Genomic DNA, 9,824 nt, shown 5'->3' with positions numbered 1-9,824 from the left:
AGAGTAATCAAACATATTATGCGATCCTCTTCTAGTAGATGTAAAATTTTGTAAAGCGAGATTGTAGCTGAGTGTACTCTCTCCCAAAATAGAAAATTTATGTAAGGTTTAACAGGAAGTAGATGGTTAGATCGTAAGAATCTATGCCCTCCTAACTACGCCATTAGGCGTTGAATGACATAACCTCCTAACTACGGCATTAGGTGTTGAATTGCATAACGATACCTTGAACATCAGTGTTCCAAAAATAATATTTGCGTACGGGTTTTAGTTAAAGTTGTAAAACTAGTAAATCAGTTGTGTTTAATGTTATTTGTGAATAAGACATACATATATTTTTTTTTCTATTTTTGTTAGTTTAATAATTAACAGATTGAAAACTTAGGATATTCTTTACCCATGTGTACTGCTACTATAAGTAACACCAAAACGGCCTGGGAGAAAAATGGAATAAAATAATATTTGATCAGGAACATGACTTATCAATTCATTTATGTATTTTGGACACCTAGGATGGTGGCAGCGATTTCTAATAAAAATATTCCGACTTAACGCAGGGTTTCCCAATAACCATTATAGATATATAGTTGATGAAGTGTCATCCTTAAAAGTGGTGTGCTTGACCAAACACTGAATTTAGAAAGTCGATATATACATCTCGCCCATCCATTCATTAATAAGATCATAATAATAAATGTCATTTTGGCACTACAGGTTTACTTGCCAGTTCAGCTTTCCGTATGTCTGTGACAATATCTTTTATCCTGGCTTTGAGTTTTTTTTTATCGTTTTGAGACTCCAGGTTTAAGTTTAGCTTTTGTAAGCACAATCAAAGTTGCTTGGCCCAGTAATTCCCTTGTCTTTCATATAGGTCGTGAAAAATGAGCTTGACTTAGCTTGTTCCCCCATCTCCAATGATACGTCTGGCGTATAAGAGCTTGTTTTGTATACCTCTAGTGCAGAGGTTCTCAAAGTGGGGGGTCCCGACCCCTAGAGGGGTCGCGAAATAATTTTCAGGGGTCGCGATCAAGATCGTGCAACCCCTCCTCCTCCTCTTCCTCCCACTGCCCATCCTAACGCATCTATAACTTCAAAAAGTACTTCAAGGAAGAGACAACTCTACAACAACGTGACTGGATTCGACAGCCGTTCACTGCTACGAGGAGTCACTTATCATCAGATCTGGAGGATGCCCTGCTTGAGCTTTCGGGTAATGGAACCATACGGATGAAGTTTGAGTCGACAACACTGGACAAGTTTTGGATATCAGTGGCAGAAGAATATCCAGGATTATCCAAGACTGCAATGAATGTACAGACGCCTTTCGGATCGACCTAACTTTGTGAAGTTACATTTTCCGCACTAACATACATAAAAAAACAAGTACCGATCACGACTCCTTGTCGAGGATGATCTCCGTCAAGGTCTAATTATCCAGGTCAGACCGTTTACATTCTTCTGCGCAGCTTCTGACGTCATTTGGCTGAGTCCATTTTCTCTTTGTGATACACTGAAGAAAACTGTGAAACGCCAAGGAAGACAGGAACTATAATATTTTATATTATATATATATATATATATATATATATATATATTATATCATATATATTATATATTCATATATATAGACAGGAACTATAATATTTTATATATATTTATATATATATTTTATATAATATTTGTCAGAATATAACTAATTGCGTGGAGCAGTGCGAGCGAAGGCGACGTCATTTTCGAACGACGGACCAGCTTCAACTGACAGCTATAGGACCCGCTAACCCCACTTTGAACAGCCAGGTGACGTTCACGGGCCCGCTGCGCCAACTCCCTCGAAAATCGGTCGGAAGTGGTTAGACCTTATATTCTTAGATCTTGATCTCCGTGTTGCGGTTTCCAGCATCGCCCCAAGGCTGGAGACGCTGTGCTCCAAGAAGCAAGCCCATACTTCCCATTAATAATGGTAAGTTGTTCAGCCTTTAAAGACGGTGAGAGAGAAAGAGAGAGAGAGGAAGAGAGAGATCCATACAAGCTTACATATGTACTGTACAGTGGCGGCGCCAGGGGGGGGGGGCTTTAGCCCCCCCAAAAAGTGGCCAGCCCCCCCATTAGCCCCCCAACTGAAATGAGCAAATTGAAAATTTAAAACACTCGTTGAAATAATTTTATTAAGTGGAATTTTTAATTGCCAGGGCTAAAGATTTGTCAGCCATCAGTGCTAGCCCAACCATTAACCCCCTCCCCTTCTGAAATGAGGATAATATATGTGTATTATCATATTACTATTAGCCCCCCAAAAATTTGCTCAGCCCCCCCTTAGCTTCCCCAACTAAAAATTCCTGGCGCCGCCGCTGCATACGTACATGCATATATACATACATACGTGCGCACGTACATAGGCTACATGCATACATACATAGATACATAGAAAGGCAAGCAGTTACACGGAGACAAGGAAATGCGTTATAGTGATTGTCAGAAATTCGTTGTTGTTGGGGAAGTGGGTCGCGACTCTATCGAAGTTTGAGAACCCCTGCTCTAGTGTATGCTGAGGAAGATACGATCTCTACTCTGAGGGCTGCTGCTGGTGTGTAGTGTAGTGCCCTGAATGTTATTTTGTATGCCTTGTTCTCTATTGTCTGCAGCCTGTTGAGTTCACTTTTTCTGAAAAAGATTGCTTCAATTGAGTGGAGTAGACTAGGGATGGCGACATTTTTCCAGAACACTTTGCTGATGCTGATCCTGTTGCAGCTTCTTGCCGTTATTGAAGCTGTTTGATTAGCGAATGATTTTGCTTTGCTGAAGCTGTTATTCGTGTGTTCTTTGATGTATTTCCTCTTATTTGTTATTTTTTTCCTAAGTCTGTTATGGAATCCGGGACTTTTATTCCACTAATTTCTTTTAGGGATTCTGCTAGGTTGTAGGTTAAAATATTGCTCTTTGCTTTATTTTAAACAGCATTCTTAAACCACTTACATCAAAGGATTACATGCCGAGAGGAAAGCTTTTGGTCCATAACTATATCGGATGCGAAGAAAAATTATTATAATGACAAATGTACCTGTTTGTTTATTATTTCACCATACCTGTGCATTTACTTATTTTATTATAATTTCTATCTTTATTTATCATATTTTTTCTGCATCCGACCCAGTTATGGACCAAAAGTTCTTCTGTCGGCATGCTCCGCCTTTGTAATCTTTGTAGTAATAATAATAATATAAAAAATAATAAATAAAATAAATAAATAGGCAAAGTTAAATGATAAACAAACAGGTAAATAGTGTCCCGAAATCCCTGGCAAGTGGAAGGAGGGGTGGTTGAGTGGCATGAGAATTCTCATACACTGGGAAATTGGTGGGAATAGCTGCAGTTGGGAGCCAAAGTTCAAGAAATATGGGATGCCGGCAGGGACCACGCACGTCCCCTTCAAGTCGAGCGTGTAATTTCGATTTCGAATGATTAGAGAAATGTTTCTTAAAGGGAGCAAACTCATATAAATCACAGTCCTAGACTAATTAAACAGAACTTACTACACTGATTTTTTTTTTTTTTTTTTTTTTTTTGTGATTCAAGATACCTCCACAATCAGTGGCATACAATTAATTCAACAAGTTTTATCTTTGTATCATGAACATTATTTCACAGTAATTTACTTATCAACTAGCTGGGCAAGATACAACATACGTATTAGGTTGGAGACTTCCTACCTGGCTAACCCTGCGCGCTCTAAGACCTTGTTAAATATAAAGATAATGCCTCTGATTATCCCTCTGGCGTCTCCTTTAATAGTGCACTGACTGGTGATGTCTTCAAATGAGTGGGTGCCATCAGTTGAACAGGATGCTGTTTAGATAATCGTGGATCCATGAGTCGCACAGGGGCGGCGGGAGCCACGTCTGTCCTTATTTTACAGTAATTCACTTATCAACGAACTGGGCAAGATACAAAATACGTATTTGGTTGGAGACTTCCTACCTAACTAGCCCTCTGATTATCCCTTTGGCGCCTCCTTTAATAGTGCACTGACTGGTGAGTCAACTGAGTGGGGGGGCGGCGGGAACCACGTCTGTCCTTACTCGATAGCACTGAACACGTGGTAGGAGAAGGGAATCGCGCCCAAGGATTTAATTTTTCCGGTTTAGTCGCTCCGCTTCATACACTCTCTAGAAGTCTGTCTTCCTGAACACGTAAGTTCCATGTATTGAATCACTGGAGTGGGTTTGGCAATGAACCCCGACTGAACATGTAGATTCCGATATCGGGGCACGTCACAAAGCACAGTTCGGGGCACGCCACAAAACGCATTTCTGGGGATGTCACAAAGAACATTTCTTGTTTCTGTAAGTTCCGGGACACACTAAACACGAGTCACTGCACCGTGATTGGCGATGACCAACGACGAGAATAATTTGTTCATGTTCGTGTTCACTGTCGAGGATGCGAGGTCCACAGACATGTTCTCTTGGAGAGTGTGGCGTGCCTACTATCTATAGCCTACTGCGTGATATTAGCGGTTACAAGCATGAGGATACGCTGTTTATCGGCGGGCACTTTTCCAATCGTTAAATTGCGAGAGGAATGCGACGCAACGTCTGGGCAGAAATTGAGTCAATTCCTATAGTTTTGTGAGGTAGTTACTGGTTACGAGAAAGGGACATATGATCCTAACCTAATTAAAACTAGCCTAGACGAGAAGTGGCAAGCGCGCAGTGGGTGTAATAAGCAGCGGACCCTCCAAGCAAAACAATTGAGAAACAAAAAATGGTAATACATGGGTAAAATATACCTATCCTAATCACAAAGTACAAGGATACAAATTTGTTATATGGTGAATTAGTTAAATTATTTGAGAAGTTGAGACATTTCATTCATAACATTAAAAATATCTGTGATGAGTTCGATCATGAACATACGAAGACATCTCTTGGAAGACGATGGGGGGGGGAGGTGATTCCTGAGTAAATAGAAGATACTTAAACTTGATAAGGCACTGTAACCAATTAGCGCTAAACTCTCACAACAGTTGCTGGGAAGAAGGGGGAGGGAAAATACCAAGTAGTGACTAGAGGCCTTAAGACTTCCAGCAGTTCCATAGAGTGAAGGAAAAATAATAGCCGAAGGGCTGAAAAGAGACGAAAGAAAATGGGAAGAACTAGGCAGTGTCTCACAACGCCAAAGATATGACATATTGTAAATAATAATAAATAGACAGATAAATAATGATAAAGACGGATTTTCATTCAGTGTAAAAAAAAAAAGTCACTTTTGATGGCAATTCCCTTTAGAATCTTAAAAGACCTGTATCAAGTCACCTGTGAGTCTATACCTTTTTAGGGAAAATAGATTCATGTTTAAGTCGATTTTCGTATGATTTATTTTTGATATTTTGAATCAGTTTTGTGGCTTGCCGTTGTACTTTTTCCAATCTAAAATGTAAGTCCTCAAAGTCAAGGATCATCTTGACATGAGAGGTACACAAACACCAGTCTCCACAAACACAGCACAGCCCATACATTATGTAGCAAAATACCTACACATGCCACATCAAAACAACACCCAAATACCTATATCACACACAAATACTCTCTTCTCTTCCTCCACAACTACCAAACACCAGCCTCCAGAAGCATATCCATAATCATATCACTCACTGCTCCATCAACAAAAAGATAATTCACTGCTGCATGCCAGAACCCCTGATATCCATCCCTGTGAATCCCCTCTCTCCGCCGAAAGGATAGAGTCCATCTGACCAGACTGCACTGCAGCCACCATCCAACCCTTCTAAGCTACCAAGAGAGACTGGATGACCACATTGCAGATAACTGTCCAGGAAGCAACACTTTACCCCATACTATACGACACATTATGGAAGACTGAATTGCACACAATCACGCATGCCAACAACACAATTTACACTCTATACAGGATTTGTTGGAAAACCCCGTGTTCCTCAGGGAGATGGGACTGCTCAGCCAGACAGTCTATGGAACAAGAACAACATACATGAGTGCCAGAGAAATTAAATTACAACTAATTTCCAGGAATCAGTGTGAATTGAAATAAAACTGCAGGGAAAAGATGAAGAGTTAATAGGCTGTGTTTTGTTATAACGGAGCGACGTATCACTTACCTTGTCCGCGTTAGTTCCTGGTTATTCTTCATTTAATAGGACATTTGACTCTAATTTCTCTTTCACTCGTATCGCCACCTAATCCTACGGTAGCTAAGTTCTGTCTACATTTTTCCTTTACTGCGCCTCTATCACTCGTACATTCACCCAATACACACTGCCCACGCACACCAGCCAACACCCCATTCACCCTCCTAGACGGTGACCTTTGACCTCATGCCGGGATCCTAACTGTGCACCCATACCCGTACCACAAACCACACACACCTTTGATCTCGAGATCAACCTATTCTTTGTCATCTTCGTCTCCTAGTGCGTAGTCCTGTAGACATCTCGGAGGACGTCTCTCACGCTGCGTTCGTCGAGGTGTCGCTTCCCCATCCACTACAGCGTCGTGACTCTCTTCCTCGCTTCCTCCTCCGTCATCCACCACATGACGAAGATTCAGTATATGTCGCGGCACTCCCTCGACAGAGATGTTGGTCCGTGAATTTACCTCCGTCACAATCCCCCTCGTCCACTGCGATGTGCACTTACTATCTTCCTCCTCCACCTGTACTAAGGCAGCGCCTTCTTCAGCATTGGCCGGTAGCACCGGCGCTACCCTAGGATGCAGCCATTCATATTTAAATAAAACTTTTTGTGGCACCGAGTCTACGTCTTGGCCCGGCCTAGGGGACATATACCAGAAGACTGCCTCCATAGGCGGTATTAGCGATGGATTTGACAGTGTGATGGTGTAATTCTACTATTCCGTTTCCACTCGGCCGGTACGTATTCCTAAAGAAGCGTCTCGTGCTCCACTTGTCCAGCATTTTTTTCAGTGCTCTCGACCGAAATGCGGTGCTGTTATCCATGAGGACTTCATCCACTGGACCCAGTTCCAGATATATCTCATTCATCACCCATACAATTTCCCCTCCCGATTCAGTCTTCAGCTCCCGCCAAACGGTGAATCGTCCTGGGCTACATCGATCGCAAATCTCCTCCAGTTCTCTTCTATGTTGAGTTCCCCTGTTGCATGCAGTCTAGAAGCGGGATCTATTGACTGACATCGGACACACGCTCTCACCGCCCGCCGGTCCTCTTCCGCAGTTATATTCGGGCCAACTTTTCTTGCTAAGAACAATGATCTAATCTCGTCCGTTACATTCGGGATCTCGTTGCCTCTCCCGAACGTCAGGTTTCCGCTCCCGTCTCTCTCTAGTCGGAGTCCCAACACCATTCCTCCTTCCATCGGTTCCGGCTCCTTCGAGACTAATCCGAACCGAGCTAAGTGTTCCACTATGTCCGACGCCGGTACAACAGTATCATCCACCAATATGTCATCGATGTAGGAGTTTGTACCCTTCTTCACTTCAGTCGTCTCCAGTACTGTCTTCAGGATCCTTGTCATTATCATCGGAGTTGAGCATAGCCAAAACCCCATTCTGGTCATGTAATATGTTTTACCTTTATACTTTATTAGTTGGTACTTCCATAGTTTCTTCCTCACGTGAATTTGGAGGTAAGCCGCCCGTAGATCTACAATCGTGGACCCCCCACTTGGCGGCATTTGTGTATGGTCTCGTTACATACGTCCACAAAATCATCGCCAGTATGACACCTCATGAACTGGTTCAGCTCTTTGAAATTCAACACCGATCGCACTTTGTTCTTGGTTGGCTGCACCACTGTCATCAGCGGCAAGATTCCATCCTCCACCGGCTTCTCCCAAGGACTTAAAATTCCCTCATCAATCCACCGCTCTACTTCGACGTCAAAGTCATCCCTCACCCCCTCTCCGAGAGTCTGTTCGTAGCAGTCTTTGTTCTATAGAAGCGAGCCTTTCTTCAGGTACCACTCTACCTTCCACTTCTGGCCATTGAATTTCGCCAGGAAGTATGTCCTCAATTGTACAAGGCGCCGCCTTCTCGTTAGGGTCGAGCTTTGTGGTGACACTGCCCTTCATGGCCCTCATTGTCATTCCCACGTCTTACATAAGAACATAAGAACATAAGAAATAAAGGAGACTGCAAAAGACCATAAGGCCTACACTAGGCAGCTCCGTATCCATCACCACCTGTCATCCCCATCTATAAAGTTGTCTAATCGTTTTTTAAAACAACTGATAGTTTCAGCGCTTACTACATGGTTACTAAGTTTATTCCATTCATCGACCACCCTATTTGTAAACAAATTCTTGCCTATTTCCTTCTTAAATCTAAATTTGTACAGTTTATACCCATTACTGCGAGTCCTGCCCTGTTGTTTTATTATGATGACCTTGTTTGTCTTCTTCCGGCCTCTGACAGATCCCTTTTCGTCCCGTCCTCTAGTCGCTTGTCGCTACAATCCTCACTTGTCCGGCGACAAACGCGACTTCAAGCTGTGTAGTTGCATCCATTCTCAGCACCACTTCAATTCCCTCTATGTCCTAATAACAAGCGCTCTTAATTGTCTCGGTCGCCATGGCAAAGGCTTACCCTTCTGCGTCCTTGTGAGGATTCTAGCACGGACTATCAACACATCCATGCTCACAGACATAACATTATCTACTTGTAGCCCAGTTGTTACATGGTCAGGGAACCCATTCACAAACACCATTCTAATTGCTCTAAGCCTTCGGCCTTAAATATTGTTAGGGGCGCTAATTTACTAATTTCGTTGGCAAAAATGTCAACCCGTTCGCCAGCCCAGCGCATTCTTTGTAGCCGATTAAGTGATTCGAACGCCTCCTTCAACCTCCCTTTCAACTTCTCTGTATCTGCGTGATCACTATTGCTCATTTCTAGTTAGATGGCTAATGCGTCGATTTCTAGGTTAAGGGCAATATAGCTCGCGACGTCTGCGATACTGGTTTTGGCACTAATTCTGTCTTTTTGAGCCACACAGCGACGTCTCCATTCTCATCAAACGGTTTTAGGGTTATGTTGCTCATTTTGAATAGTCCCTTCATGCTAGTCGTCTCAGCCATGTCTAGATAGCTCGTTATCACCTTGTCCTCATTAGTTCCTGGTTTTTCTTCTTGGTTTATTCCGACACTCGTCCCTAGTTTCTCTTTTACTAGTATCGCCACCTAGCTAAGTTCTATCTACATTTTTCTTCTACTGTGCCTCTATCACTCGCACATTCCCCCCATACACCTCATGTACACGCTGTCCATGCACACCAACCAATGCCCCATTCGCCCTCCTTCTAGGTTACCTTTGACCCTGTGCCTGGGTGCCAACTGTACCACATTCAAACCCCATATTTATAGAAGCTCAAACAGCACATTAGATAATAATGCTATTCTTATAGAATAGATGGAAGAGACAGTAACACAAAATACGTTTGATATACTCATAGTTGGGGACTACAACTATCCAAAAATTAATTGGGAAAACAAGGACAACTCCAGATGGAGTAAATAATGAAGAATACATATTTGTGGAAACTTTCCAGGAAATGTACATCAGCATGTTAAGGATCCAACAAGTGGGAGAGGATCCAAAAATCTATTTCAGTCTCTTCATTATGGCAGCATGATCTGTTGAGCTGTGTCCCACAATGCATTTTTTCTCTTCCAGTTTTAATCCTATTAAACACACTGTGACAGGTTTCCTTTACAGCTGATTTTTCATGTGGAGAACTTGAGATATTAAACTACTAATCCTTGTATTCAGTGATGAAACTTCATGTGGAGGCCTCACAATATGACGTTAAAATT

This window comes from Oratosquilla oratoria, chromosome 39 (genome assembly GCF_046742065.1).
Source record: "Oratosquilla oratoria isolate Oo_2021 chromosome 39, ASM4674206v1, whole genome shotgun sequence".
NCBI lineage: Eukaryota > Metazoa > Arthropoda > Malacostraca > Stomatopoda > Squillidae > Oratosquilla > Oratosquilla oratoria.
Note: the sequence above shows the minus strand (reverse complement) of the source record.